Source organism: Onychomys torridus, chromosome 12 (assembly GCF_903995425.1).
Source record: "Onychomys torridus chromosome 12, mOncTor1.1, whole genome shotgun sequence".
NCBI lineage: Eukaryota > Metazoa > Chordata > Mammalia > Rodentia > Cricetidae > Onychomys > Onychomys torridus.
Window position 1 is genome coordinate 73,537,025 of NC_050454.1, and position 25,735 is coordinate 73,562,759.

Sequence of the window (25,735 nt, forward strand, 5' to 3'; positions counted from 1 at the left end):
AGTTCCCTATCTCTGTGGGAGATCCTTCACACCAGTGACTGGTCATAACTTCCTGATTGTGTAGAGTTGGAATGTTGTAGCTCAAGAGCCAAAATTATCTTACACAATCATCAGTCTCATTAATAGCAATTTAGCACTCACTTCTGTATCTAACCTAAAATCTTCAATTATCAGGTAAGACCTTTGCAGTGCATGAACTGAAGAGACCATTGGCTTCCACCAACCCAAAGTTAAGAATGTTATTAGCTAGCATCTGAACCTATAGCAAAGATTTCCCTACTTAGCTATAAATCTGTCATCTCCACCAATGTACTTAGTAAGTCTATTGGTGGATTTTGTTTTGTGACTATAAAAAGTACATTTAACTAGTTCCACAGTGGAACATGTTATTTGGGGGCAATGTGAATCTATATTCCCTCAGCCATACTCACTCATGTTTGGCTCGGAATAAACTCTCTCATTCTTTTTCGTAGTGAGAACTATGTTCTATGACAACAGCTACATGGATAGTGAGCTTTCTACATATGTGTTTGAAGATATTTCAATCATGGCTTCACTTTTGCATGTTAATTCTGCTGAGTATAAAAATTCTTGCTTGGTAAATATTTCCCTTCAGCATTTTGAAGATATCTTTGGCTTATATTGTTAATTATAGGAAATTGCTGTTAGGGAATTTGCCTTTTTCCTTTGAGAGTTCTTATATAACAGTTCTCACTGTTTTATGATGAAGTATGAATCTGTCTTGGTGGTAGTTAGGGTACAGCTTTGATGTAAGGATTCACATTTTCCATTTCGCATACTTGTCAGCAAACTTTTCCTCATAGCCAGCCCTGATTTCTCCCCTTTCTTGTTATCAGCAGTGTTTATCAGAGTAGGTTGAGCCTCTTCAGGCTACTTCTGCAGGTGGAGACAATTACGTCTAATAAAAATGGCCCTTCTAGCCTCAACCTTCTGTCTCTGTGATCAGTGCAGAGGCAAGCCTAGACTTCTGAGTTCATGCCAAGGGATCATCTCCCATGTGTCTCCTACTCACTGCCTGTGTTCACTTTCCTCTAACCTGGGGATTATTCGTGAGACTGTAAAATTTCAGAGCCTCACCTTTCCTGCTTCTGCTGAAAAGGCATGTGTAAAAATCTGACACATCCAGTGTCCCTCCTCCGGCCCCCTGTATGAAGAAATTTGCCTAGAGTTGTGTCTCTGTGTGTGCGATTTGTGCATTTTTGGTCACTCTGGACTTTGTGGGTTTGCTTTTGAAGACAGGGTCTAGAGCTCGCTCTGCAGCAGTTCTTGAACTCATGGTGATCCTCCTGCCCCAATCTCCCAAGTGTGTGATTTCATGTATAATCACCATTCCTGGCTTGAACTTGGTTTTTATTTTAGCGTGAACAGCAGAGAAACACAAGCTCCATGCTCTACTACACATTAAGAGTAACAGTAGTTGCTGAGATAATTTGACACAACACTAGTTCAAAGTGACATTCAGTGTTCCCATTTGTGTGTGCATGCACTCAGGAGCAAGGAGTCAATTTTGGGTGTAGTTTCTCAGGAGATGTCCATCTTTGGACAGGGTCTCTCATTGGTTGGACTGGCTGGCCGGCAAACTGTAGGGATCCTCCTGTTTCCACCTCCTCAGCACTGGAAGTACCAGACAAGACCTCACTATGTAGTCAAGGCCTGTTGTGAACTTGTGATTCTCTTGCTTCAGCCTCCTGAGTTGTGAGGATTGCAGGCATGTGCCACCAAGCTTGGCCTAATAATGAAAATTCATAAGGCTGTGTTTGGATTTACCTGTGAAAGTAATTTTGAATACACTCAAGAGATTGTACCTAGAACTCTTACATGCTTTGTTGTGTAGTCTGCTGTTGTGTAGCTAGTTTCTCATTTGACTTGACTTCAAATCTCTACCCCCACCCCATCCTCCCTTTCTCTTCCCTTTCCTCCTTCAGACAAAGTTTTGCTATCTAGTGAGGCTGATTTCCAACTCAAGCTCTTCCTTCCTCAGTCTCCTGAATGCTGAGATCTCACCCACCACCATGCCTGGTACTAATTTTCTTTCTTTCTAAGTAATTGGAAATTTCAATCTTTATGAAGCTTGCTGTTAACTGCTGCCTTGTAACCAGGATGATGGCCCATTTCTTAAATTTGATGTGGTTATGCTGAGGTGTGGATGTACACACACTAACAATGATGCTGATTTAACAGGGAAGCAACTAGAATCTGGAACTAGTACTCATAAGGCACTAGTTTTAGAATAAAACTAAGTTTTTTGTTCCCTCAACAGATTTTTTTTGCATGTGTATTTGTGTATGTGTGCATGTTCACACGTGGGTGGATGCATGTGGATAACAGAGGTGGGTTTTTACCTCAATCATTCTCCATTTTATTTAATGGGGTGGGGGTCTCTTGTTGAACCTAGAGCTCAAGGATTTTACTGTTCTTTCAAAGGACCCACATTTGGTTCCCCACAGATGTATGGTGATTCACAATCATTTGTAACTTCATTCCCAGGGGACCCATTGCTCTCTAGCTAATTAGGGATCCACTGTCTCTGCCTTTCTAGTATTGGGATTACAGGTGAGTCACTGTGCCTAACAAGGTTTTTACACAAGTGCTAGAGAGCTAAACTCTGATCATCACACTTTTTCAGCAAGATCTTTATCTGCTCAGCCATCTCCCTAGCTCCCCACTCAACTAGTTTTTAAACAAGTAGAATATATATTATCAATACAATTCTTAGACAAAAGTACTACTGTGGGTTTTTGTGAGAAAACAGTTCCAGCTTGTTGTATAACAGCCAAAATGGAAAGCCAGACACCTGTTAAAACTTAGGAGGCCTCTTTCTACCAAACAGGAGGACTTTCTAACAAACCTATCAATGTTTAACAATTTTAACAAGGTTGTAAAATGTGTTGTATGTTAGCTGTGAATCATTTCACAGTGAAATCTGTAGATTCCTGGCAAAGTCATCTTCAGTGCAAGCCATGTGTTTGCAGCCAGACTTGGAGTGATGTGAGTGTGAGAAGCTAAAACCAGATTCTAGAATAAACCCAGATGCTGGAGTGGGCAGCCCCAGAGTCTTGAGTTCTGTCTAAACCCTCTTTGACAAGTGGTTCCCTGACATTTCCAACTCTGAGAGGTAAGATGAAGCAGACACCAGCATAAGAGTGGGATACAGTTCTGAAAACAGTTCCCTGCTGTCTTTAGGTCTAAAGACCTTCTGTAACCACCTATCTTCTGGTAATATCACTACATATAGCATGGTCTACTAAAAAAAAATGGAGATCTAGGGTATAGAGTGATGGCTCAGCAGTTAAGAGCACTGGCTGCTCTTTCAGAGGACCCAAGTTCGATTCCCAGCACACACCTGGTGGCCCACAATGATCTGTAACTTCAGCCCTAGGGAATCCACCACCGTCTTCTGGCCTCTGTGGGCATTGCACACATGTGGTGCACAGACACAATGCAGACACAACACACATACACATAATAAAGGTCTAGTGAAAGGAAGAAACACATAGAGACAGGAGGAGGTTCAATGTTCCTGTGAATAGAATTTCACCTAAGGCTGCTGTGGCCTGTCCCACTAAGAAATCATGAAAACAACATGCTATGGAAATGCAGACAACAATGTCCATCTGTACAAACTTTCCTGACCCAAAGATTGCCACTGGAAAGTAGCTACTGTGCTTTTTCATTAGAAGGCTGAGTGATGGATTGCTGGGCACAATCTTGGTTCACCAGAGAAATGAATGTTAATAGACTGGCCTTCCCACCCACTGGACTCCATGAGGGTTTGCTTTGGCCAGCTCTCTTGTGCTTTCATCCCATGGCACGGAGGGAATCATGAGAGCAGAGATGATACAACAGTGTTTGTCTCCTGTGCCATAGGGCAGTTCCAAGTTGAAGGGGAAAGGTCAGCTCAAAAGGGCGACTTCATGCTGTGCTGAGACACTGACTTTCCTGGCTTCTATTGAAATCAGTTCAAGCTAGTTAAGAGGATATTGCTATGGGGCACCTTGATCAGTTTTGAACTGTGATCTTGGCAACCAACACAGTATCTATGTACAAATGCAATTTCAAAATATGACTCTAGAATAGTCGATTATAGCTTGCTTTCTTAGATGGTCTACAAAGACACACCCAAGACTTCCCTTTCAAGCTTTTCTCAGTAGTCCTTTTCCTTTTCTTCAGTGCTAGAGCTAAGACTCGGGGCCTTGTGCACACCAGGTAAGCACTACACTGCCCCGTCATTGCACTGTTGTACCGGTCATTGTGTTCTTGTGCATGAATGAAGAACCGCACAGTGGCCCTGGTCTCCCCATATTATGACACTAGACATGCAGTTTGCAAAGAAATGTGCAGAGTCCTTACTGTAAGGCAATAGCTACTTGCATTTGCAAAGTTCTTCTTAGTTTATAAATCCCTTCCCATATATTTACTTTATTCTGCAAATACATTCTTGTAATCCAGTATCATCATTCTTACTTTAAGCTTGAAGACACAGAGGCTCAAGGTTTTAAGAAACATGATTAAAGTCAAACAGTTAGGATGGCATAGATGAAGGAGCCCCAGGCACTAGGTGCAGGCTTTATAATCTTGTGTATGGGGTGACTACTTTGGGTTGTCTCTATACCACTGGCTTTCTAACTTTCATGAACCACAGTGAGTCCCTGCCACCAGCTGACTTGGTTCGCATATAGTATATTAATCTGCTTCCTGTGCTGTGATAAACACCATGACCATAAGCAACATGGGGAGCACAGGGGTTATTTTATCTTTTACGTTGCAGTATATTATCAGGGGGAACCTAGGCAGGAACTCAAGTAGAGCATGATCCTGGAGGCAGGAACAGAAGCAGAGGCCATGGAGAAATGTAGCATGTGGCTTCCTTGGTTTGCTTTCTTATATAATATAGGACCACCTGCCTATAGGGTGGCACCATACAGTGGGCCAGGTCCTCCTACATCAATCATCAATCAAGATAGTGCCCAAACGAGGTTCCTCCTTCCCAGATGACCCTGGCTTGTGTCAAGTTGACAACAAAACAAAACAAAATAAACAACAACAACAAACTAAGCAGCACACACAGGATCCTTCACACAGCACCTACACCTACTACGCCTGTAGTTTCTACTTTAGTTACTCAGTTCTATTTTCCTTTAAGTATCCTGTCATATTGAAGTGACCCCATGATACAAACATAGGCTGTGACACAGAGTTTGAATGAAACTTGTATTCACTTGCCTATCTGGGAACTAGAGGAATGTTGGCAATGGAGGAGAGATGGAAAGACTTGTACATGTTTCTGTGGTTGGGCAAGAAGGAAGGTCTGGTCATGTGGCCTGTTGTCAGAAGATGTGGAAAGCTGGGCAGTGGATGGAGTGGTTGAGGACATAATTCCACTCTGTCCCCTTCCTTTGCATTCAGTTGACTTGACTTGTTGTCTGTTGACTGGCTTAGTTTGCTCAGAATTTCTTTCCCGTTCCTAATTCTCTTCTTCAGATACTGTTGAAGAAGTTTGAGGGAAGTCTTTTGGCCAGTGTCAAGGCCAGACTTTGAATCTCATCAGAGAGCCTTCTGATTCTCCTAGCCTTCATGTGTGTATGAGTAGGCAAAAGTACCTGTATACACATTCTCTCTCCTAAAATGATTAATAAAATAAAGGACTATCTTCATTACCTTTCCATTGCTGTGAAGAGGCGCCGTGACCAAAGCATTTAATCGAGGGCTTGCTTATCATTTCAAAGGTGAGTCCATTACCATAATAGAGAGCATGGCAGCAGGCAGGCAGGAGTGGTGCTGGAGCAGAGCACATGTAGCTGAGAGCTTACATCTTATCCTTAAGTTGGAGGCAGAGATGGAGAGAGATATAGAAATAGAGATGGATGGAGGGATTGATAGATAGACAGATAGGTCAAGAGAGGCAGAGAGAGAGAGAGAGAGAGAGAGAGAGAGACAGAGAGACAGACAGACAGACAGACAGACTACGCCTGGTTTCCCTTTTCCTTCGTGCCCAGACTCATTTGTTGCTGGGTTGCCTCTGACTACTTCCTGGGTGACTCACTGGCTGCAGCTTTTCCTTCCTCCTGCAGCCAGCACAGGTGAAGCCATGCTTGGTGGGGACTCTTGTTAAAAGACTTAATACGCTTCAGATGGAATTACCAAAGGCAATTTCTTCATACATGGTCTTTCACCCAGGGAAGCAATATAGAATGATCTTTTCTTCTTGAAAGACTGGAAAGCGCTGGATGCTGAATGAGCCTTTTGAGTAAAGAGTGGGGATGTGAAGCAATCTGTGGTTGGCTACAAGAGGGTGAGCTAGCTCTCCTGGGCTGAATCAGAGGAAGTTAGCCTTTGGGTATTGCAGAGAGAATGCTCCTCACCAGCCTAGAGGAGGCTGGAGCTGGAGGCTGGTTTCTTGGTGTTCTTGGGCATGGGGAGTTATGGCAGGCTGAGAACATTTTCCTGCTGTAGGCATCAAGGTGTCCACTATGCTGCAGGGTGATCATGTAGGTGAAGGGGAGAGCAATGAGAATTGAATGAGGAGGGTCTGGGGAGCCGGCCAAATAGCCTTGCCCTCAGGGCACAAGAGGGAAACCCCAGGTGAATCCTTATATCACAGAAGACACTCTGACCAGAACCCAGACTAACTCTATGTCCCTAGTTCTAGCCCTAATGGAAAAGATAACCCTAATGCAAACCCTATCCAAGTCCAAGACCAAGCTTAAATTTAACCCTAACCCTAATCATGAGCATAACACTAACCTTAACCTTAGCTCCATCACTAATCCTAATCCCAAATCCACGCCTAACTAAATCCCACTCAAATTCATCTATAACTGTAGTTCTAGCCTCAAGCTTAGCCCCAGTTTTGATACCAGCTTAAGGTTATCCCAGCTCTGGTCCTGGTTCTAAGCTTAGTTCAAGAGAAGGGGCAGAGAGAAGGAGGGGGAGGGGGAGAGGGAGGGGAAGGGGGAGAGGGAGAAAAAGAGGGAGAGGGAGGGGGAGGGGAGAGGGAGAAAAAGAGGGAGAGGGAGGAGGAGATAATGTTCATGGAATATAGTAAGAGGCTAATCAATGCTAGTTCCCCCTCTCTCCTTGAGCATGACAAGAACCCAAGGGGTTCCTCCATACTATCTGGGAGTGTTTTGCATTGTCTTGGAGGTGGAAGGACAATTCTGAGCCACAGAGACATTGCTGTATCATTTGAAATATCAAACTGGTGTTCCCATGAAGCTGGTTATGCCCCCACTAGCCCTTTCTACCAGAACAGCTGTGAGCTAAGAAGATGAACAGTTTCCAGCTCCCTTCTTTGTCAGATGATTGGTCCAAATTGCATCACAGTCAGAAGAGATCACAGGGTCCAGGGGATCTAGGCCCAGGTGACTGATGAGCACTGTGCTTGTTAAGTCATGGAGGAAGGCTCCTTTGAGATGGTCAAGCCCATCTCTAACTGAGGAATCTATGTTGCACATAAGGAAAGATACGTCCCTACTGTGTCTGGAGTCTGGCCCTCAGGCACCAATAGCACAGTTGTTCTTGTCATGATGTGGTTCAGGTACACAACAAAGTCAGTTCTATTGACTGATATCTTTTGTTCTCCTTTCCACTCGTGGGAATCCATTCCTTGGTTCTTATACATGGCTTATATGGCACTGGATTCATCCGGAGGCAGGTCCTTCTTTTCATTAGCAGTATGCCAGAGTGCACGCATATTGGATTGCTTTCTTGACACAAGCCAAGTAAATAGCCCAGCATTGTTTGTTTTGTGCCCCAGTGTCTGGTCTCTATCAGCTGCATGTGGGGGATGTTGATGTGGCTAAAAGGTCAGTGAATAGTGATGTCTAGGTGAGGTTCTGCTCAGAGTCTCTGCTGGCCAAAGGTAAGCTGGGAATATTTAACTTTTGACTTCTGAATCCCAGCCAATCTAGTTAAATTTCTTCCTAGGTAACAGCCTTTGAGAAATGTCATGAGCCAGGTCAGGTAGCAGTCAAAGGGGAGATATATAATAACTACTCCATGCTAGCCTACACCTTTCATTGTTCAGCTGGGTCACCAAGGAGGAAATACTTCCCAGAGAAGTTTTAGGCTCAAATGGTGATCTGGCAGCTGGTGGACACACATGGTCACATTTATTCTAACTCCCTGCATTCTCAGTGCTAAGCACTTATGAAAAATCCGTCAGTGTTCTTTCAAAAGCCCCACCCCATGAACGCAGGGAGTGAAACACATGACCACTTCATTTCTGCAATAAACCAGGCTAACCTTGCAAAAATCTCAAAGTCTCTTATAAAAGATGCAGAAAGCAAATACTCAATGAACTTTTTGCACAAGAGCTGAGAAGCCACATAAACCCTGTGTCTGTTTCCAAGTGGGAAAAATGTGCCTGAATCAAGAAGTGCGATTGGGAATTTGGAGACAGGAGTCTCTTCTCTTCTCTGACTCAAAACTTTTCCTCGGGTTGCTGCGTGTTGAATTGTCTGTCCTGACAGACTCTATTGTAACACGAATTGCTAAATGGTCTTATTAATTGAAAATGCAGAGCCAGACATTGGGGTGAAAGCTGAAGGATCAGAGAAACAGAACAAGCCACAAGCAACCTCACCTCAACTCCTCAGCCCATCCTGTTTCTAGGAATCCTCAGACTGAAAGTCTCTGAGTCCTCACCTCTGAGGGTCTCAGTTGAACTGCTGCTTAGTTCCTGTCTCCTCACACCTTATACCATTCTCCACCCAGCCATGTCACTTCCCTGAGATTAAAGGCGTGTGTGCTTTACAAGCAAAGGCATGAGATCTCAAGTGCTGGGATTAAAGATGTATGCCACTATGCCTAACTCTGTCTCAGTGTGGCCTTGAACTCAGAGATCCAGTGAGTTCTCCCAAGTGATAGGATTAAGGGTGTATGCCACCACTGCCTGGCCTCTATGTCTAATCTAGTAGCTGGCTCTGTCCTCTGATCCCCAGATAAGTTTTATTGGGGTGCACAATATATCACCACATTTAGGGTGCACAATATATCACCACATTTAGGGTACACAATATATCACCATATTTCCCCCTTCTTGTCTAAAATAATAAAAGGTTATAACTAATATAAGAAAAAATATATAATAAGTATATACAATCAAGAGTTCCATTAACAATATCTAGTCCATTAACATTTGACAGATTCAGGCAAAAACCTCCATTATTTATCCTATTTTGGTGGGTCTAAAATGTTGTACCTAATTAACTTCCTATCATAACTTGTATTACCAACTGAAAACTATCTGTTGATGTCTTTCAAACTTATACATGTTACACCCCTTTAGTGAGTTTCCCTTCTGAATTTGTTAACAAGGAAAACTATAACTGTAACTATCTAATCTTCAACTTCCTCAGAAACCCAAGAAGGCAATAATATTAACTGAGTAAGCAGGAAGTGCAAACAAGTGACTTCCAAAAAGTATGAGAAATGACAGAAACAGCTGGCTGCCTGAACAGTCACCCAAGGCTCCTCTGCAGTGTTGGGCATCATCTGTGGCCTACAGGCCTGGCATATCTGACAGAAGTTTTTGTGAACCAGTTTTCTGTCTTGGCAAGGACTGGCAGTCCTTTGTTTTGTGGCCTGCTTGTCCATTTTGGACAGCACACTGTCAGCAGTTGAGGCAAGGGCACTTTCTTGCTCAGTGGCTAACTTTGGCACAAAGAAAGTGAACTCCATATGAAGTTTCTTCAACACCCATCATCTTTGAAGTAGATTGGTGCTGCTAGGAGCAGACATGTCTCATTGTCATTAAAAAAGAAAAAAAGTCTATGTTATTAAATGCCATATTCTATAGCTCTCCGAAGTGTTTGAAGATGACCTATCTATCTAAAATACATCTCTGCTTGACCTTGAAAACATACCTAACATGACTACAAGTTCAATTGTACTGACTAACTACTAACTTACATTTCTTTATTATCCTAAATAGTTGGTAATAATAACTTTCAAGGACTAGCAATTTGCATTATATTGTTAAATGAGCTGTATGCCTTGAACATGATTAGAAATATATATACAGTATTTTCCAACAAAAATCAATCTCAAATTCGTATCAAAACACATAATTTGTATACAATATAAAAAAATCTAATCTAATGTAAAATATTTAAAACTAGTTGCTTTTTTAAAAAAGTAGACTCAATAATATACCATTTTATCTTATCATATCCATATCCTCTTTTTTCCAGAGTAAATTCAGTAATCTACCTTTTTATCTTATCATATTCTTGTTAACTTTTTTCTTTACAGAGTAGATTCAATAATCTACCTCTTGTCTATATCCTCTTTTTTCTTTTTTTTTTTTTCAAACAAGAACTCTCAATCTATCCTCCTTGTTTAGCTTTTTTTACTGACCATTATCAATGAACAACTTGTAACCAACCATCCTAAACAATGAGAATTATCCAGAACCCATTGTAAGACCAAAAACCACCCACCCCACCTCTTGGGAATCTGGGCGTCTGTTCTTAAAATTACTTCCTGCTGTCTGGGGACAATGGCATCTTTAAGGGATCCTGAAAAGACAAATTTTGGGTTAATTATCTAGTCCTGGGAGAGGTAGTGTATCATTTGTTGTCCAGTCTCTGCATAATGGGAAAATGCAGGGCTTGGCTCAAGTTCTTATAGGAGTAGTTTGTGAGGCTGGATCATCTCAGCTAGCCATCTTGAAATTGTCCTGAGCAGTTTGTAGTTCAAAGCAGACCTGTGGGTGGTGTTGGTCATCTTGGTGGTATTACCATAATCTTTTTGGAGACTTCAGAGATTGCATTAGGTCAGATTATTCCTTTCCTTGGTAATTTTTTCTGGGTAGATCTTCATTCTTCTTTGGATGCTTATTTGTCCAAAGGCCTTTAAGTTCCTCAAGATGGTTGTTTTTATTTTCCTGAAAAGACAGAAACAAAACACTTCCCCAACTCTAACTTTGGGAAATTCCCAAGTCTAATCTTCATCAGTTTTGATTTCTGGTTTCTCCTGACTTTTTCTCTCTTCTATAACTGTTCTATCATCCATAGCAGTATGGTGTTTTACAATAGGCATTATGTTCTTTAATTGCTCTTGGAAGGAGTTTCTTCCATGATGACAGGAAAGAATTGAACCGAATTTGTCATGGGGGCCTGGGAGAGAGGCCCCTCAGGGAGTTTTCCAATGGCAAAGGCAAAGGATTACCTTGTTTGTCCCTTGTTGATCTACATTTATTAGTCCAATGTTTGCCTTTGCCATACCTTCTGCATAATCCAGAAAGGAGGGGCATTCTGTTGGGATTATTCCTTTAAAAAACATTGTTTCTAGGAATGCCCTGTTTACAGTCTCTTTGTAGGTGACCTTGATTACCACAATTGAAACACTTGACATTACTATTTTTCTTCAAACCTCTGGAATCACCTCTCCTATCCAAGCATCATCATGGTCATCAGATTCAATATTAATTGTATCTGGGATCCATTTTTCCAAGGGTACTGATCTTGTCTTTAATGGCCTAATTACCCTTTTACAATGTGCATTAGCATTTTCAAAAGCCAGAGATTCATTTATTATCTGTCTAGCTTCCAAATTTGGTATCATTCTATTTACTGCTGAAGACAGCCTTTGTAAGAAATCCTGAAAGTTTCTTTTGGGCCCTGTATAACTTTTGTAAATGACCCAGTTTTCTTCCCTACTTCTTCAGTTCTGACCTAAGCATTCAAGGCTGCCATTTGGCATAAAATTAGGGTGTGGTCACCATACAAAGATTGTCTTTGTATATCAGCATAATCACATTCTCCAAGAAGTTGATCTTGGCAAATTTCCACACCTCTAGCCCTACATCATTGTTCAATGATCTTAGCTTCATCTTTCTACCAGGCATTGTAACTGTGGACCAGCCTCTAGAACAGCTATAACCAAATCTTCCCTGTCTTGAGTGATAATGCTATTACAAGTTGATGACAAGTTTAACATCTGCTTTACAGAGAATGCATACCATATGACACTGTAGCTTCCTTGAATCTCCTCAAATCTAACATTTGCATAGGAGTCCAATCAACTTGTACACAGTCTTGAGCATTTGGCAGTTCCTGTAAGGTTACTGGATAGATTAAGGTTGGATGTAACCATATAATGCAGTCCTGAGATTGGTTTACCTTTAAATTCTTCTGTCTGGGTTTGAATATCTCTATAATCTGTTTTAACAAGTTTTTCTAAAACTTTTATCTTGGCACTCACATTGACCAACTTTTTTAATGACAAAACAGAAATGATCAAACAAATAATATTTATAATTGGCATTACATCTATCCCATCAACATTAATTATCCTCTGTTTTAATTGTTACATTTTCAGACCACCTAATGTGTTATCAAACAGAGACCAAAAACCCTCCGTTGTAAAAATGCTTCTCATTTTTTAATGTGGGAAAAAATTCTCTTTTAACTAATTTATCCCTTTATAAAACCTTAATTGACTCACCAACTCTGCCAACTGTGTAGAACAGGAGAATCCCAAGTGGGTTTCAAGACAGCAGTGTGGCAGCAGTGGAGACGGTGCTCCAGGGAGAGCCAAAGGGAGGAGACTAGAGAGCCAGCTGTTTGCATGGGGAACACGCAAAAGCAGCTAATTCCAGCATGTTTGGATCCTGGTCCTGGGGAGTTTGCTGCAAGAGAAACTTAGCCAGTGGGTTAGGGACTGCTGGCCCAGGGAGGGTGGAGATTCCAGCTGCACAGAGCTCCAGCCTGAGCCTCAGGAAAGCAGCTTTTTTTGTGAATTCATGCCACAAACATTGGGTCGCCAGATGTAACATGAATTGCTAAATGGTATTATGAATTGAAAAACCAGAGCCAGACATTAGGGTGAAAGCTGAAAGATCAGAGAAACAGAACAAGCCAGCCACGTTCTTAACTCTACGAAATCCTCAGCCTCAAGAAGCATGAGTTCCTGTTTACTTATGCCTTATATACCTTTCTGTGCCCTGCCATCTTACTTTCTTCCTAGTGCTGGTATTAAAGGCAAGTGCCACCACGCCTGGTTCTGTTCCCAGTGTGGTCTTGAACTCACCGAGATCCGGATGGATCTCTGCCTCTGGAACGCTAGGATTAAAGGTGTGTGCTACCACTGCCTGACCTCTATGTTTAATGTAGTGGCTGGCTTTGTCCTCTGATCCCCTGGCAAGCTTTATTGGGGTGCACAATATATTTCCCTTTTTTTGTCTAAAATAATAAAAGCTTTATTAGGTACACAATATATCACTGTATTTCTCCTTTTTGTCTAAAATAATAAAAGGTTAGCTGGGCGGTGGTGGCACATGTCTTTAATCAGCACTCTGGAGGCAGAGCCAGGTGGATATCTGTGAGTTTGAGGCCAGCCTGGGCTCCAGAGTGAGTTCTAGGAAAGGTGCCAAAGCTACATAGAGAAACCCTGTCTCGAAAAAACCAAAACAAACAAACAAACAAACAAACAAATAAATAAAAGGTTAATATCATTATATTCTACAATAGTGAAAAATACAGATAGATAATATTTGTGGTCCTCTGGAATTATCAACTAATGAGAAAGTAGGCTGTATAAAGAATTAATGGAATACAACCCTGTAATTAGATCCATACAACACAAAGCTGTAAGTGCCTGAGCTTACTTCCCAGGCCAAGGTCATCTGATATAGCCTCCAGGAATTAAATCAGGCCATTTAGATGGGCCTCAGCACAACTGAGGCTGTGACAATTTTATTGAGAGCAATCAGACTTTTTTTTTTGATGATTCTTAAGTTTTTTTTTTTTAAATTAACTTTCCCCCCTTTATTTTATACTTATCACAGTTTCCCTTCCCTCCTCTCCCCTTCTCCCACTTCCATTTACCCCTTCCTCACCCACTTCTCCTCTGTCTCCATTCAGAAAGGGGCAGGACTCCCATGGGCTTGAACATAGCATGGCACATCAGCAATGAACTTTTTATATCTTTATCAGAAACAGAAGATAACGGCAAATTCCAGGATCAATACAGTTGTAGTTGCCAGGATACAGTGATGTTTGCAAGCTACACAGGGCACACAAGATTAAAGAGTAAGACCAGTTGTCCAGTCAAGCTTCCATGCTTCTTTGACTTCTGAGAAAGACAGAGCAGCCTGAATGCTTCATTGCCTGAGGGAGTGCCTTGGTCTGTATGGAACTGGAAGGCACGTTGTGGATCAGGAGCCATGGACTCTATCCAAAAAAACCTATGATGCGTGCCTCATAAGGCAGCTAGGCCAGGCCAACTTCATGGTTCCCTGCACAACACAACACACTGGTGATGTGAGTAGATCGTGAAGGAAGAGCTTTGAATAGGAGCTGGCAGTTAAGGGAGATATGTGTTAGCAGGGCAGAGGTGGGTGAGATCTACACAGAGTGGGAGTGACCAAGGTACACAAACTGATGTGAGGGCCGGGAATTGTGTAGTTACCAGGACTAGACAAACCAGCTTGCAGACTGAGGGAGCCATGTATTGGTGAAATTATTAAGGGCACTCCACGTACTTAAAAGGGAGGTTTATTTTGTGGGGTAACTTACAAGTGAAGGGATAGGTAGCAGGGTCTGGCAAAGGGGTAGCGCAGTCCGTTGGTGTTCTCTGGATAACTCTGCTTGGTCTACCTCCAGTGTCCAGGGTTCAGGAACCAAGAGAGTCAGCCCATCTGGATCTCGTGTCTTTAGGGTCCTCTCTCGGCCTTGCCTTGTAGGAGTGACAGTTACCAAAGCCTCAATGGGGGTTGGAACTTCCAGATCAAAGCTGGGATGGCTACCCACTACAGCCATGTCTTTCAGAATGTTGAATTTGTTCATCAAGAAAAGCCATGAGAGTTGAGGTGGTTGTGTGGTCAAAAACAAGGGATTGGACTTGTCAGTGAAGTGCTTGTCACTTGCGGAAGTTATCTTCAGAGTGCTCTGATAAGATTCCATGACCAAAGACATTTTTAGAAGAAAGAGTTTATTGGGGTCTTACAGCTTTAGAGCATGAGTCCATGGCCATCATATTGGAGAGCATGGCAGCAGGCAGGCAGACATGGTGCTGGAGTAGTAGCTGAGAGCTCACATCTGATCCACAAGCATGAAGGGGAGAGCAAATGGGATGGTAGGAGCTTTTGAAACCTCAAAGCCCACCTGCAATGGCACACCCCCTCCAAGGCCACACCTCTTCCAAGGCCACACCCCCTCCAAGGCCACACCCCTTCCAAGACCACACCCCCTCCAAGGCCACACCCCCTCCAAGACCACACCCCCTCCAAGGCCACACCCCCTCCAAGGCCACACCTCTTCCAAGGCCACACCCCCTCCAAGGTCACACCTCTTCCAAGGCCACACCCCCAAGGCCACATCCCTCCAAGGCCACACCCCCAAGGCCACACCTCTTCCAAGGCCACACCCCAAGGCCACACCTCTTCCAAGGCCACACCCAAGGCCACACCCCTCCAAGGCCACACCCCCTCCAAGGCCACACCTCTTCCAAGGCCACACCTCCTCCAAGGCCACACCCCCTCCAAGGCCACACCCCCTCCAAGGGCCACACCTCCTAGTCCTTTGAGTTCCACCAACTGAGGACCAAGTATTCAAATATAGGAGCCTGTGGGGGACATTCTCATTCAGACCTCCATAGGGCTCAAGGAATCATTACTTTATTTCACTGTACTTTGGTGGTCAAGGATCTAATACAGAATTCTCATAGTTTCTAACTTGGAAGGTCAAAATCCCCAGCATCACTATTGATGTCATTCTGCAGAGCTTTAAAATTTGTTTTGTAGTTTTGTTTGGTTTTTGCTAAGAAGACTCTATTGCTTCGATATTTTTAGTGTATTGAAGTCATCAACTTATTTTCCTAAAACAAACAAACAAAAACAACTCAACATCCTTAAATCTGAAAACATTTTTTTTTTTGACACTGTGGGTAAATTGTACTCCACAAAATTTTCAGTATCATCTGGGGTTTTGTTAAAAAAGGAATCTCGCAGAAGTTCTATGCTTGAAAAACATGTCGCACCATATTGGGTGAAGGCCCAGCATGTTGCTCACTGCTTGTAAAAAAGATGATTCATACAAGACAGAGGCAGCTTTAACAGGGAGCAGATTGCAAGCTGAGGGACAAAGCTTGAATACAGCACAGATACCCCACCATCAGCACCCGCCCCCCCTTGCAATCTGTGTTTCCAGGCAATGTAAGATGACTTTTTCCATGTCCGAGAAGGAAAAATCTGAGGTCAAGTGTAATTTCCCAGCAGGAAGCTCCTGGAAAAGAGCAGCACTCCCTCAGAGACAACCCTACCCCTGTAGGATTGAGAAAGGTGCCCCATGATGGTTGGAGATGATTCCTGCCCTGGACTGGATTAGCATCCTCTGATTCGTAGACAGAGCCTCAGCTAGCCACCAGAGCACTGGTGCCTGGACATGGGACCTTTGGGAGTTGAGCAGGTTTAGGTGAGATCAGCAGGGTGAAGTCCTAGTGAAGGGAGTAATGTCCCCTAAGAGTAGGAAGAAACAGCTGGGCATGGTGTCACACGCCTTTAATCCCAGCACTCGGGAGGCAGAGGCAGGCAGATCTCTGTGAGTTCAAGGCCAGCTTGGTCTACAGAGTGAGTTCTAGGACAATCAGGGCTATGTATACCACACCTTTAAAAAAAAAAAAAAGTGGGAAGAAGCATTAGAATTCTGTCTGTCCTGTGTAAAGACACAGCAAGGCAGTGAGAGAGTCCTCCCCAAGCAGCTGGTTCTCTGCTTGGGGACTTCAACTTCAGAACTATGGGATGGTGCATCTGTGATTTTGGCCACTTGTGCATGTTTTTCCACCGCAGCTGAGCAAGCAGAGAAACCTCCTAAACCACTCCCTTCTTTTATTTGTTGGTTTTGAGACTGGTCGTTCCATGTGAACCACCTCCCTGGTCTCCCTCAGCTGCAGCTTTCCTTCCACACACACTGTACTGTTTTTCACTGGGCCGTCTTGGATGTCCCATTTCTATTGGTTGGCTTCCTAGAGTAGGAACATCCCCATGTGAAACTTCCTTGGCCTGGGCCCTGCCCACTGGCTTTGGATAAAACTCCTTGTCCCAGCCAGTCATGAGGGCCAGATGTGTGCTCACATTGCCCTTTAAGAGAAAGTCACTGACCTCTGAGGGATATGTGTCCCTGACTGTGCTCTTTGTCCTAGAGATGAGGCTTAGAATATAAACAACAAGCTTGGAGCAAGGCTCTTATCCTTTGGGCTCTCCAATTATCCCATGGAGAGGAAACTTCTGTTTATAGACAGGAAGGCTGGTGCTCACAAGGCCTATGAAAAGGTGAGGCACAAGGGGCAGAACCAAGCTGGCACCCTGAGTACCATAATGTAGATGCTACGATATTGTAGTTGGAAGAAGTCACAGTTACTCTTTCCTCCATATGATGAGGGACTCAGGATCCAGGTGTGGAGCACTACACACCATGCTGAGATTGAGCTGGAATGGGGATAGCTTTCTTGTGTGTGTGTGTGTGTGTGTGTGTGTGTGTGTGTGTGTGTGTGTGTGTCTATGTGTATGTGTTTGTATGTATGTGTATATGTGTATGTGTGTGTGTATGTATGTATGTATATGTGTGTCTATGTGTATGTGTGTGTATGTATGTATGTGTGTGTATGTGTATGTCTGTGTATGTGTCTGTGTGTATGTGTATATGTATATATGTATGTGTGTGTCTGTGTGTGTGTGTGTGTGTGTGTGTGTGTGTGTGTGTGTGTGTGTGTGTGTGCATGTGGAAACCAGAGGCCAGCTCCAGGTATCATTCCTCATTCCTGTAACTTGCCAAATAGGCTAAGGTGGTTAGCCATTGAGCCCCAGGGATTTTCTGTCTGCTCCTCCCCAGTGTTTGAATCAGAAGTGTATGTCACCATACCCAGCTTTCTTCTGAAGATAGAACTCATGTCTCTGTGTTTACACCAACTGAACCAGCCTTATGAGCAGTCTTCTGGTTCCAAATCCTGGTTCTTTCCATCTGGTTGCAAACAGGCTCCTGTACCTGAGTCTGCTGCCTCATAGCCCATTCATAATAGAAATCAGAATAGGCATTAGTATGTAATTGACTGACTCAATAAGTAATGAAATATTGTAAGAGTCACTGTGCAAACTCACAGTGATCAAGGGTTCTGCCAGCCTCCACCTCTCACCATCTGATGTGAGGTTTGGATTGGACTGAAAGAGCAAACTCAGTTGTCTTCCTGTTGCCTGCTTCGTGACACAGAGAAACATGAACTGTATGGTAGGGGACACAAATTGAATCTGTGACCAAATGAATTTGGATAGTTCTGTAGAAGATACCAAATTTCAGAGATTTATTTCTAATTGTGATAAAAGTATTAGCATACTATATTAGTTAGCTTTTGTTGCTATGAGAAAACACTATGCTAAAAGTGTCATAAAAACATATGGAAGGAGTTTATTTCAGCCATGGTTCCAGAGGGATAAGAGTCCATCATGGAGGTATGGTAACAAGCATGACAGCAGGAGTGTGGAGCTTAGAGATCACATCTTCAGACATGAAGCAGGGGGTGGGGGAAGGGAGGAGGGGAAGTTGGACTAGGAGGTAAACCCCCAAAGCCTGTCCCCAGTGAGGTACATCCTCCAGCAAAGCTCCACCTCCCCAAACATCACCGCTAACTGGGGACCAGTGTTCAAACACATGAGCCTATGGGGTGTAGTTGTACGTTTTCTCTGGTCCCACCTGGCCTTGCAGTCCCTCAGCTGCTTATAAAATAATTATTCAGAGGTTTAATATTAATTATTAACTGTATGACCTGTGGCCGACCTCTTGCTAGGTAGCTCTTATAGTTTATCCAACCCATAACTGTTAATCTATGTATTGCCACGTGTTCCATGGCTTTACCTGTGTCCCATGACATGTTGCTCCTAGGATGGCAGTCTGGTCTCTCCCCATTCCATCTTTCTCTTTCCTGTCTGTCTCCTTGGATTTCCTGCCTGCCTCTAAGCTGCATAGTCCAAAGCACCTTGCTTATTTATTTATTTATTTATTTATTTATTTATTTATTTATTGGTTTTTTGAGTCAGGGTTTCTCTGTAGCTTTGTGCCTTTCCTGGAATTCACTTGGTAGCCCAGGCTGGCCTCAAACTCACAGAGATCCACCTGGCTCTGCCTCCTGAGTGCTGGGATTAAAGGCGTGCGCCACCACCTCCCAGCTAAGCAGCTTATTTATTAACCAATCAATCCCCTTTAAGCAAAATTAAACATTTATAAACAATATTTTGGGTGTAGCTTCTCCCACTGCTTCCTGCTGATTGGGGGTGCTGGTAATCTTATGGGGATCCTGAGAAAATTAAGAATTATAGTTAAATCTTGGCTGTAGTAGTCTGTAAGGATGATCATCTCAGCCAGTTGCCTTGAAGCTGATCTGGGTGTTGGATCATCTGGGCCATGGTGTAATTAGAGACCTTTCAGGGGGTCTTGGTTGATCAATCCATATTAACCAGGAAGCAATCCACAGGTTCTCATTTTTTATGGAAACAAAAGCAGAACCTCTTTTCCAAAGCAATGTATCCTTAGACATAAATTTTGAAGTCAAGATACCTTTATATATATATATTTAACTTAACAGCCTTTACAATAAAATGTCTTTCTGCAGTAAAAAATCCTCAAGACAATATAATCCAGATTGTATGTAATTTCCATCTTTACATGGTTTATTATATTACTTTTACTGATTCTTTAAAGACTTTATTTTTTTAAACTATTTTTTATATAACTGTCTATCTTCCTTTTCCTCTCTCCTCCAGCCTACATACATTTTTATATACAATGTAAATGATTTAAAGGTTTATTCCATCTGAATCTGTCTATTGTGTATCTATAATTCTTTTTTGATCATTGCAAACTGCATTGTGGCTAAGATTGAAGCAGCAGCCCTGGATGCTGACTCTGCCCACTTCAGCATCCCAACATGGCGGAGGTACCCAGGAAAGCCATGCTTACCCCGTCAACTCTGGCTCCATGCTGCCACCAGATGGTGTGCATCTGGCTCATAAACCCTTTGTGTCTGTATGAGTAAAAGCTAAATTCACCATGCAGCGTGCTGAGCAGTTTGGAGATAGCTCTGTGCACCACATCGGGAATCCTCCATGTTGTAGGTCAAGCCTGCACATGGCAGTGTCTCTGTATCATGGCTTGCCTGAGAGACACAGTTAGGAGGCTATTTTTTTTTTTTAGCTCCATTTTAGAATCTTTTTAAAGCTTTCTCAGGTTTTGAGTGGAAATTCTTGCTACCATGTCTGGGCAACGAATGTAGCCAAGAAGTTTCTCCAGCTCTGCCTGGCCCCTCTGGAGAAGACTTCAGGCTACAGTGCGGCATTTCTCATTCAAACCACCATCCGCAGTGTATGCAAAAGGCCCTAGCTGTCTGGTCCAGTGACTCTTAACATACAATTGTATCCTTATAGCCACCATTCTGATCAAGAACAGACTGTTTCCAACTCTCCAAAATGTTCTTTGTGTCCCTACCAGTCAACAATCCTTCACTAAAGACAATCACTGGTCTGTCTTCCTCTACCCTGAAAAGGTTTTTCCTGGTTCTGCTTTGTATAAACATATCTATGCTTGTGCAGTTATTATTATTTTTTTTAACGACATAGAGTCTGTTGTGTTAGCATATGGTGCATATGTCATTTGTGTTTTATGGCTGTGTGGCATTCCACTTCTCTGTCTTTCTGTTAATGGATATTTCCTGGTAATAGTTGTATTAGGTATCAGTGTATTCCTGCTGTGCTCCAAATTTACCCTTTTCTCAGGGACTGTGAAAGTAGATCTGGACCGGAGAAGTAGAGCTTCTCAGAGTCCAGCTCTTAAAGCTTATTAGTAGAGGGTGACAGAGTTTTCTTTGCAGGTCAGCACTGCTGGCAGGCTCCTCTAGTCTCACTGCACCTGGTGGAAAGTAGCTTCAGAGAAGACACTTCCTCCTGCTCTTGTAGCAGAGTGTGGCTGTGAGGTAACTTGCAAATAGCTTTCCCAAGCAAACCAGAAGTCTCTCTCTCTCTCTCTCTCTCTCTCTCTCTCTCTCTCTCTCTCTCTCTGTGTGTGTTTTCAAGCATATTCCTGTGATTTGGAACTGCATGGCTCTGCCTTTCCCCCAGGGTTCAGATCTCAGCCTGGGGCTATGAGGTTTTTCCTTGGCTGTGAATCTCAGTCTGGGTTGGGCTGTGGCTTTTCCTGGTCCTTCAGAGTTCTCTTCCTGTGGTTAATCTCTTACTGTTCACATATGCCCCTGAGGTAGCAAATTGTTTGCATTAAACTTTCTGTTTGCAAATAACTCAGTGGTTTCTCTCTCTTGTTTGGATTCAGAGGCATTTTTGGCAGTTATGAGCCATGCTACTGTGAATGTTCTGGGCCCTGTCTCTTGGTGTCCATAAGCAGCCATTTCTGTTGAGAAGGATCAGAAGACATGTAGTCATGGCATGTGTGTACTCCTTGGGTGGGTTCTGCCAAGGCAGGTGGGGCTTTTATAAGTGTTTCTTATAATAGACACCTACTGGAAGGTTTGGAACATCAACTCCTCTTTCTCTTGGCAGAGCTAGGTGCTGCTCCTTGTGCCCTGATCATGCTCATGGTGCTTCATTACAACTTTGTTTCATTTCCTAATGACTAGTTGTCTTAGTCACTGTTCTATTGATATGAAGAGACACCATGACCAGGGCAACTTTCACAAAAGGAAACATTTAATTGGGGGCTGGCTTCCAGTTTCAGAGGCTCAGTCCATCATCCTCATGGCAGGGGGTATGGTGGCACACAGGCAGACTTGGTAGCTGAGAGTTCTACATCCGGATATGCAGGCAAGAGGTAGAAAGAGACACTGGGACTGGCTTGGGCTTTTGAAATCCCGAAGCCCACCCTTAGACACGCTTCCTTCCACAAGACCATACCTACTCCAGCAAAGTCACACCTCCTAATCTCTCAAGCAGTGCAACCCGCTACAGATCACGCATTCAAATATATGAGCCTGTGGGGGCCATTTTCATTCACAACCTCACGCTAGTGATGGTGACCTTTCACGGGTGCTGGGCCTTCTGATGTTTGATATCAGACTATATGATATCATAATACGTTCTTTTAAATGGCTGTCTTGATTAGGGTCACTATGCTGTGATGAAACACCATGACCAAAAGCAACTTGAGGAGAAAAGGGTTTATTTTGCTCATAGTTTCATATGACAGTTCATCATCAGAAGCAGTGAGGACAGGAACTCAAGCAGGGCAGGAACCTGGAGGCAGGAACTAATGCAGAGGCCATGGAAGGGTGCTGCTTACTGCCTTGCTCAGCCTGCTTTCTTATAGAACCCAGGACCACCAGCCCAGGGATGGCACCACTCACAGTGGGCTGGCCCTCCCCTGTAAGTCACTAATTAAGAAAATGTCTTACAGCCAGATCTTATGGAAGCATTTTCTCAATCGAGGGTCCCTCCTTTCAGATGAGTCTATTTTGTGTCAAGTCGACATAAAACCAGCCAGGACAATGGTGGCTATTACATTTTTTTTCAGTATGTGTATGTGCGTGCGTGCGTGCGTGTGTGCGTGCGTGTGTGTGTGTGTGTGTGTGTGTGTGTAGGTGTACATGTGGGTCTGTTTCTGGCCTCTTGATCCTGCCCCAACTGTGTCCTTGTGCCAGTTTTCTTGTAATATGTAGTTTAGCTTGTTCCCCTAGTGAAGAACACTTAGCTATAGGCATTAGATGCCAGACCAGATGTGCCATCATAGGGCTTTTTAAAATGGGGTCTGGGGATCCAACTCAGGTCCTTATGTTTGCTTAGGGAGGGCTTCACCTGCACTCACTTGACCAGCTGAGCTGTCTCCCCAGCCCCTTGGGAAATTTTCCTGATAGATTAGGGAAGAATAGACCCTGTGTGTTCTTGTGGTCTTTTCTGACTCAAAGCAGGCTGTTTGTGACCTCTGGCAGGGTGATTAAGTGAACAGCGCGGGTGAGCACAGGCTTTCAGTGGGTTGAGGATCAATCTGCTGTGGGGTGATGGCTCCACACAAGGGACCCCTGGTCTTCCACATGGGCCTGAACTCTTCTCAGACCTCCCCACCATACTTTCCCCATGGCACCAGTAACTCTAACAATGAATCACTCATCCAAAAGGACAGTTTGCCTCAGTGTTGTTCCCCTGAGATGGTTTCAATATAAGGAGTAGGCAGCTGCAGCTTTTCATACCCAGGTCAGCCTGGTTGTAAACTGAGTTGCGTGACATCATTGCTCTGTGCCTCAGTCTGCCCTCTATGTGTTCTGGGGAATGCTCTGGAGGTACTAACTCCTATCCTCTCCAGAAGCTCTTTCAGGGTCTGGTGCCTCCTCCACATGCTTCCAGAAGAATCCGTTTTCCACCTCCACAACATGAGCCACCTTTGAGGCCTTATGGTAGTTACTTCTCTGTTACTGCAATAAAACCCTACGAGCAAAAGCAACTTACAGTAAAGAACTCATTTTGACTTATGGTCCCAGGATTAGTCCATTATGACAGGGGAGAGATGGCAGCAAACAGCCAGAGCTGGAAGTTGAGAGCTCACATCTCAGTTGCTCACAGGACTCAGAGAGCAAGAACTGGAAATGGGGCAAGGCTATCAACCCCCAAAGTCCTGTGACATACTTCCTCCAGCACCTGGGGACCAAGTATTCAAATACCTGAGCCTGTGGGGGCGCATTTCTCATTCAAAGCCTCCCAGGCCTCACTGGCAGGGTTCTCAGAAGATGTGGGGATCCCTACATGTGCTGGTCAGGGGTCATCAGGGAAACAGTCAACAGGATGTACTCCTCTGCCAGCAGATTACGGAGCAGTGACTCAGTGACGGAGATTGCAAAGTCTCCACATCTGCAGTAAAGAAGCTGGGGACTCAGGATTGCTGCTGGCTTAGCTCCAATCTGCGTCTGAGGACTGAGAACTCAGAGAAACAGTGGTAAAAAGTCCGATCCAAAAGCCAGCAAAGTAACCACAAAGGCAAGGTATTTCACCTGAACACGGGGAATGATAGCTCACTGAGGCAGTCCTTTTGACCAGACCAGTTCCTCAGCGGAGTACAGGAGGCTCACCTCCACAGTGAAGGTCCACCCATTCAAATGCTATTTCATTCACAAACACCCTCTCAGACACCCAGAATAATATTTATCCAAGTGTCTGAGAGGAGTCCAGTGTCCAGTCAGGTTGACACAAAGTAGTCATCACACTGCAGGAGCCGTGCAAATGCCTGGTACTCACCCAATGGGCGAAGAGCTGGATTCTAGCTAGGAACTTAGAGCTGATGGCCCCATCTGGGTCTGGGCATTGCTGAGGATTTCACTCTGGGTAGCTATGAAGGATGCCTGCTCCATCTTGCTCTTAGAGATATTATTCTGTGGCATGTGGTTTCCATAGCTTAGATAACTTTGGTGGAGGGCTTTCATTGTAAGAAGAGAATAATGTGGGGCCCGAGGCTTGCCTTCCTTGCAAATCATGGAACTGTATTTCCCCAAGAAGGGCTTGTTTAGTCTGTCTGGTAATACTGGAATAGGATTTATTTGGGGGAACCATTGGTCTTCTCTGGCTTCAAGCTGTGGGTGACCCATGAGTTCATTCCTTGTGCAGCACCTTTAGCCACTACCCTCATTCTCCTCTCTACTGCACTTACCAGAATGGATCTTTTCAGATTCCACAGCTTAAAGACTAAGTGACCTAAGGTGTAGACGGAAGTTTCTGTCCCATCAGCAGCGCCCAAATAAATACATTAAAGGTCATACTAATTACAAATGCTCAGCCAGTAGCTCAGACTTGTTACTAGCTACTTCTTACATTTAAATTAACCCATATTTCTTATGTGTGTTTTGCCACGTGGCTTGGTACCTTTTCTCAGAAAGGCATGCCCATCTTGCTTCTCCCGCATCTCCTGGTGACTCCCAGCTCTACCCTTCTTTCTCTCACCATCCTCTTAGTCTGCTGTCCTGCCCATACTTCCTGTTTACCTATTGACCAATCAGCTTTTTATTAACAATGAGAGCAGTATATATTGACAGTGTATAAATATTGTTCCATACAACTAAGGTTAATCACTCATTTATGGTACAGTGCCACATTTGGTTGATTCTACACACAGTGACCAGCTGTACCTGCCTACCAGAAGCTTAGAGCTGCAATCTGGGGGTACACAGTAACCCTCCAGAAAATGCTATCTAAATCTATATTTCCTGGTGGTTCTACTGCCTTCCCAACTCCACTGTCTGAGAGGGAGGTGTCCCTTTCAACTCAAGGCACAGATACCCTCTTTGTTCATGGGAATACTGAGGGTGTCACTTTGACACAGTTTCTTGCTAATTCTGATATAGACAGGAAAAATGTTGCAACCTTTATGGGAACAGAAAATCCAGGGTGTGTTGGCATTGGGTGTGACATCTGCTTTGGCCCTGGGCTGCCATTTGGTATCTATGTAGAGGGAGACGAGTGATATCTATGTATCTATGCAGTGAAGGAGGGGAGTATCCATCCTGGCAATTTTAACCTCTGTGAAGTGTCAGAGAACAGGCACCTTGGAGGTAAAGGTACTCGACACCAAGCCTGATGACATGAGACCTGGATCCACATGGTGGAAGGAGAGAACTAGGTTCCAGCACTTATTTGTCTGACTTCCACACATGCACTGTGGTGTACACACACACACACACACACACACACACACACACACACACACACACACAGAGGATTTTTTATTTTACTCTTATT

The 25,735-nt window shown here is 43.7% G+C and overlaps 1 protein-coding gene across 6 annotated transcripts in view; it reads left to right on the top strand.

The window, feature by feature from the left end:
• The window catches only part of B3galt5 (beta-1,3-galactosyltransferase 5), a 45,184-nt gene that overhangs the window by 12,208 nt on the left and 7,241 nt on the right, over window positions 1–25,735 (top strand). For 2 of the 6 annotated variants that reach the window (XM_036203677.1, XM_036203680.1), the window contains exon 1: window positions 20,917–20,982. The exons of 3 other annotated variants lie outside the window; for them this stretch is intronic. The gene's annotated coding sequence lies outside the window, so the exon portion shown is untranslated. Of the gene's footprint in view, window positions 1–20,916; window positions 20,983–23,808; window positions 23,989–25,735 lie in introns of those variants that run through there. One more of the 6 variants, XM_036203675.1, reaches the window with a different exon arrangement.